This window comes from Papilio machaon, chromosome 13 (assembly GCF_912999745.1).
Source record: "Papilio machaon chromosome 13, ilPapMach1.1, whole genome shotgun sequence".
NCBI classification, from domain to species: Eukaryota; Metazoa; Arthropoda; class Insecta; order Lepidoptera; family Papilionidae; genus Papilio; species Papilio machaon.
This window is the reverse complement of record NC_059998.1, coordinates 4,838,552-4,846,014: the sequence shown is the minus strand read 5'-3', so window position 1 is coordinate 4,846,014 and position 7,463 is coordinate 4,838,552.

Here is a 7,463-nt window from a genome sequence, read left to right as displayed (position 1 = left end):
ACTAATTATTACCATTTGTTGGAGTGCGATTACAATCGACCTATAATTGATTAATTGAATAATTTAGCTTGCGTAGTGCTTTGCTGAGACAGCGAAGTGGACGCGCTAATGCATCCCGAGCCTATAATCTAATTATCTATCGAGATAAAAATATATATTTATCAATCAATGTCACAACTTTTACAAAGGCTTAAAAAGTGGAAACCAATTACAGACTTAATTCTAAATAGCACCTTACTTGAGTTCACAAATGTTAGCACATAAAAGAAAATTCTATACATTTTATATAAACTTTTGTCTGCGTTCCTTCTATTTAAAGCTTCTATTACTTTGCGACCACTTATCACAACTAATCACTGAAATAATTCCAACATCCGCACCAACTTATAAACACGAATGTTAAAATAATGATTTTGTAATATTACATTGATCTGATTAAATATATTATATTGTAAGCTATTTACTTTTAAATATTGCAGCAGAAGCTCTTCTAAAAGTTTAGAAATATGGTAATTTGTTCACTTGCCCGGCTCCTCTTATTACAAAAAACAATAATCTTTACATTTGTATGTGTAAAAGTTTGTCTATAACATCCAATCGATAGCTATTACTTAGTAACACGGCCAACTGTGATGTCCTACACATCGACTGGATTTCCATATCTAAATGGAATACGGCCTTCCACAATCAATTTCGTTCCCACATTCCATTTGAAAAGTGCACCTGTACCTACGAACAGGTAGGAATATAAGATTTTTTGTTGTTTTAGTTGGATATTGAAATTGAAAATTGAAATCTATGGCCATAACTCTTTATATAAGTGCGACGTTTGCATTGTAATCGTGTACAATGCCAATATGAAATATTTATTTATAGTTCATTTTGCCAGAAAGGTTTGGTGGGTTTTGTGTATTATTTTAAATAACCAAAATGTCTATTAAGAGATGAGTAATTTAAAACCAGGAATAAATTCAATGGATTTTTATATTTGAAAATTTCATACTTACTTAACCGAAAATTTTCATTATGCTGGATTCGTTGACCTCTAGTAAAATCTGTCTGTGTTCCAAATATATTGGAGAAACGTTTTTGCCTACAAGTGGAATCCGATCCAGTTAACTAGAAGTTATTCGAGCGCGGCATGAACTTTCGAGTAAATGTAGCATGTGTTTAACCACGACCATAATTCCAGCGTAACGACCTTCTAGGGGAGGAAGATAAGTCGAAGTTTCGGCATCGAACTTCAGACTGGTTTATCGCACGCACGTTGTAAGAAATTTTAACGATTCCGCTACAGTTGGTTGAAGAATTTATAACTAGGAATACTTCATTGGGCTTTATAACCTTTATTAATGAGATACTTTCGTTTAAATGTTTTACATAAAATCTAGTTTCAAAAAAAAAAGATACATAATTTAAAAAAAATCATAAAAAGTATCTTTTTTTACCTCAATATGAGAAAACTGGAAACTTTTTTCGACGTAGATGATATTAATAATAGAGCATTGTTTCTTGTGACAGGGCTCACTGTCAGTCCAAAGAGCTTTTTATTTTATTAAAGTTTCGCCGTCACTCAAGCTTTCAAAGACACCGAGATAACATTTTACGCTGTGCTGTTTAAATAAAGACCGTGGTAGAATTCGGGTATTCACAAAAAGATAATTTTACATTCTAATTTAGGCATTCTTCAGAAATGAAGATGTTTTTTTATATTAGTTAAGCAGAGGTAAAATGTAATAATGTAATAATCAATACCATGGAATAATAACAAATAATGTTGTTCAGTTATTAGTATCAAACAATTCATTCTTCAATGTGTTAATATTATAAAAATATATAATTCTAGATAGACAAAGTTATAGGACGACAAGCTTATCTGGGCTGGTAAGAGAGACTCCTATATTAATAAATGCTGTTGAAATGTCATATGAAAATTATAAATGCGCAAAAGTATAAAATATCAAAAAGCAAACGAAAAATATTTTGAAAACATGCAGAAATTGGCCAACCTGCACAGAAGTCTCGTTTAGAGCTGTCCTAGCCTCTCTAGAGACGAAGCCTGTTTTCTGTCTGAAATCTTAAAGTTGCATCGTTGTAAATTACTTTTAAAATTTTAAGGTATATTGAAAATATGAATCCAGCGTATGTAATATAGTAATATTCATTCTCAACTTTAAGGACGTACAGACAATACTAAATACAATTATAATGTTACCCATATAAAAGACTTACGACTTCTACGCAGTCGCGGTTGGGGGCTTAACAGATCTTCGCACGTTTGTATAAAGGACCACCTGGCCACAAACATCCGCCACAACATCCACCGCAAGGTCCGCAACATATCATGAGATTAGCAAACGGTACAAAACATGACAGAAGAGTATTAAAATCACATGCAACAAAGGGAAACCCTTTAGAACATAAATTATTTATGTAAATAAATAATAATGACTACTTTATACTAAATTTTTTTTTATTCGTCGTCTCTGTAGGGCGAGAAATTCAAATCTGCTGCGCTGGAGAGAAGTTGCCCTAATGGAACCTGTATTGCACGGTGCGAATTGTTAATAATTTGGGAACTACAAATCGATAATTCAGAGTGACCCTGTTGGTGTATTCAAAATAATCCGAACGGTTTCGCATCGTGTAGGCGGGTGAGTCCGACAACGCTCTAGGCGGATTTTCGACCTCGTAGAGGGGTTATTGTGTTTCTACCTCCAGAGGATTTTCAAAGTACTCACATACCATAATCAGTCTGAGAAACATAACACGAAACAAAACAATAACTACAACAAATAGTTTGCAGCAAATCTTCGTCAAATTATATAATCAGTAATTGAAAAAAAAGTTCAAGCCCAACAATTTTAACGAACTTATATAATATGATACGATAATAAAAACTAAGAAAATCGTCAAGGGTAATCTTAACTATACTTTGTGGTTGTTTTTTAAATTTCATGCGAAGATGTGCGGCAGTAAATACGATTACCTTTATCTTTTGTTCGCTCTGTCGAGACTTTTTTCATTAATTATATATCTGGTAAAGCGATTTTCAATCCCCCCTCGTATTTGTAACTCATGAAATATTGATGACGGGTTTCTGAAATATGGAAGTCTTAAAAGCAAAAGTGGTTTTCTGGGAGACTTGTTTGAAACTGTAGCAGTACCTTGATTTATCGCCCTTGAATTCCCTGTCGTAACGTCTGACCAACTTTACTAATTAAGAGAAAGATTAATTTCCTTTTCCCCTTAAATAATTTTCTTTAAAAGTAAAAGTTTCAAATATTTAAAAAATAATTGAAAAACTTACGAAACTTCCCTAATTAAAAGATACCATGAAAATTATGTTTTAAAAGTTTTAAATTCAAATGAAATGATAAAAAGCCATTGGGATTAATCGTGATTTTTTACCTTAATACGCGTACGAAACTTTATAATATTTCAATATTTTCAAAGAGAAAGACAGAGTACAATATCAACAAATATTAAAGTAAACAAAACTTCATAGTATGTAATGTTCGACACATAAAATATATGCTTACACATGAATTAAGGATAGAATGAGCAAGAATTATTAACACGCTATAAACTCATTTAGCACGTCTCTAATCTTAGTTGGCTATGTAGTTAGTTTCTCATTTGAGAAGCTGCGTTAGCGAACTTGTACGAAATTAATACAGACTTAGCCGAATAACGAACTAACAGGATTAATAATGGTACTAACTATACACTCATACTTACAACACCGAGAAGATTAAATTTACATGCAATCCGTATAATTTTTGTACATTTACAACCTTTAGTCTATAGATTATTAGACATAATGTTACATTTGTTATAGCAAAAAAAAAATTTCGATCGGTTCTATATTAGATTCATCCCAGACATAAAACAATTCAATTACAATATAACCAAGCAACGCAAACCTCTTATGCTTGATTTACTAGCATTTAGAACTTAATTCGTTAATAATCCGAACGTGAAATGGGGGATTACATCTTACTTTCGTTAAAGCCCCGAAAAATCTTCCCTCCCTACCAATTTAATATCCACATTTCGTTGTAACAGATGTTAACGTATTTTATGTGTTCTCATCAAATATGTAAGGTGGCCGCTAGGGTTTTGGAACTTCCAGAATGACCTGTATTACCGTTCAATAAGATGCAAGTCGGAGGGGCGTTACATTCAATACCTACGAAAGCGTACCGTACGCACATCGAATTCAGATCAACCGCGGACCCGCTTTCCGCTTGATGGAATTTTGATGTCATCCTTTTGCAGCCATTATTTATTGCAGAGTCATTGATTTTCCCCTAAGCGTGTACTTAAATTTGTGTTCATTATAATGCGTTTTGTTGCTTGAATTCAGAATAAGATGATTTTCTTTAAGATAATTAGACGGTTCTTTTGAATTTTCTGCAAAGTATTCAGAATTTCATTTATAAATAATTTAAGGATAATTATGGTATTGATCAATTTTTCCGAATTAAATATCTTTTTATTCTTGCATGAGCCTTTTTCCTATTGTTTGTGGTCGGTCATTTTATATCGGTTTCTAGATTTAAAACAATTATTTACAAATTATCATAGGTTTTACAAATTAAATTCAGTCATTTAGAAAACGACTTACACTTACACTTAGTATATAAATTCTGGATTACTACATTATAATAGATCAATTTGGAATATAGAGATATCCAATTTAGCATTTAGCGGTTACCTATCAATACGTCAATTCCCACTAAGCCGTCCCCTCGTGTCATCGGATAAGCACAATCAGCAGGGTGGGATCGCAGGCTGGGCACGTAGCAGCTCTTACGTCACTTGTCTTGCTCACCATTGCGAGTACCTAATGGGCTTAAACAATAACCAATAGTCTCTGGAATAGCCGAATTTTATAGGAATATAGTTTTATCAATACATAGTATAAAACAAAGTCGCTTTCGCTGTATGTCCGTATGTATGCTTAGATCTTTAAAACTACGCAGCGGATTTTGACGCGGTTTTTTTTACTAGACTAGAGTGATTCTTAAGGAAGGTTTGTATGTATAATAAATGCATAATATAGTAGAGAAACACTGATAAATTTAAAGGTTTCTAATGTGAACGCTGTGAACGTTGTGTATAAGGACATTCTGTAGTAGGTATATTTTGCATTGCACCCGTGCGAAGCCGGGGCGGGTCGCTAGTTCTACATAAAACATAATAATGCAGGAGGACCACTATTGGCAAGGGACAAATATTTAACAGATCGGAAGATTTAAAAATATTTTTTTGACAATTTTCTTTTATTTTCATTAAGTCTGATCTTAGAATCAAAACGTATGAAATACTTTTGGAAACAATACCGTTGGTTTCTGAGATAAAAATCTCCGTTTAAAACATATTGTTATCTATGTTTTGTCAAAGGCGAATCATAGAGTTAACGTTATGTTTCATACAGATTTTTGTGTCAGAAACTCACGGTCAATAATTAATTGGTATGATAAATATGCATATTTTTTCTAAAGAGCCATCCACTATCTCCGAGAGGTTTACTTTCGTTTTAAAGGTAATAAACAGCACCCATAATAATTTTGAGATGTTTTGTATGTCTGTTTTTATTAACGCCCACTGGAGTCTTTGTAACTATGTATAAATAACAATCGGAAATCGCTTACACGCTGCTCTTATATAAATACAATACACAACACAAATAAATTTATGTACAATTGTTGTACTGATATTCTTCCATATCTAAAAACTTGTAAAAACATTGTAACAAAAGCCTTATCGAAGTACAACGATTGTAAAAGAGTAAAAATATTTTAATAAATAAAAGGTACAAAAGCTTTTAAGTCTTTGTGTTTTTTTATTAATAAATATAAATACAATTTTGAACCACTTTGACTATTTTACGAGATTCATTGATAATGCTCATAGAAATTTCAGGTTATTGTTGAATGAAGAATTGTGTATCCCATCTCCGTGGCAGACAAGGAGTTTGCGTTCTACCAAAGAGGTGGCATACTGGCCACCAAGACCTTTGCCTTTTGTAATAGAAAAAGATGGGTAAAAAATAGATGAGCATAATGGCGTGGTAAGTTAACAACGTGATGTAATAGTGAATAAAGTTTTATTGATATAATTACTGTAGATATGTGTATAGTGTAAAAAAACAATCTCAAACAAAATGCACTCAAAAGTAACCTAAAAAAACGAATTTCAAACAAAATGCACTCAAAAGTAACATAAAAAAACAATTTCAAACAAAATGCAATCAAAAGTAACCTAAAAAAACCAATTTCAAACAAAATGCACTCAAAAGTAACATAAAAAAACAATTTCAAACAAAATGCACTAAAAAGAAACAAAATAATGTCATGAAAACTCTCTAAACTCTAGTAGTTAGTAGTAGGGGCTCAGTTTTCCGCAACTCCACGACAAGCGCGTATTTTGCGTGTCTCTAAACTCTAAAGAAAGTTCTCTTCTTTCTTGTAACATGTCTATATTGTATAATTATTGTTATTTCGCAGTCGGTGTCGGCCGAAGTAAATAGATGAAATTTTATATTTGAGATGTATTAGACATACTTACGATTATGTCCCTACTTAGGCCGAAACCGACTCCAAAATAACAATAATTATACAATATAGACATGTTACAAGAAAGAAGAGAACTTTCTTTAGAGTTTAGAGACACGCAAAATACGCGCTTGTCGTGGAGTTGCGGAAAACTGAGCCCCTACTACTAACTACTAGAGTTTAGAGAGTTTTCATGACATTATTTTGTTTCTTTTTAGTGCATTTTGTTTGAAATTGTTTTTTTATGTTACTTTTGAGTGCATTTTGTTTGAAATTGGTTTTTTTAGGTTACTTTTGATTGCATTTTGTTTGAAATTGTTTTTTTATGTTACTTTTGAGTGCATTTTGTTTGAAATTCGTTTTTTTAGGTTACTTTTGAGTGCATTTTGTTTGAGATTGTTTTTTTTTTGAAGTCGGCTATTTTTTTTTCTTAAAATTTTTGTTTTATTTCACAATTTTTAGTGAATTTGAAGTTCAATTACAAATTTCGTTAATACGTATAAAGACATAAATAAGACAAATAAAGAAAAGGACTTTCCTATTTGATATGTGTGTAATTCAATTCAAAAACTAATTTAGAATGCAGCAGATAACCACTTATCCTTTAAACAATGAAATAATTATCAAAATCGGTATACAAATTGAAAATTAACGAACTAATACATCGTAGCGTGCCTATAATTTTGTCCAGCCGCGCGCCGCAGTAGCATTTTTCGAATGCGCGTAGTTTTTAATTATTTAATATCTCCCAAACTATTGATCAGAATTACATAGTTTAAAGGCTAATGTAATCTGCATTTAATGCTCTAGCCATCAAACATATTTATTTGGATAAGGATTCATATCGAATATAATATAATAGCGCCGTAAGCTTACGACGCTGTTTTTCGTGTGCATTTT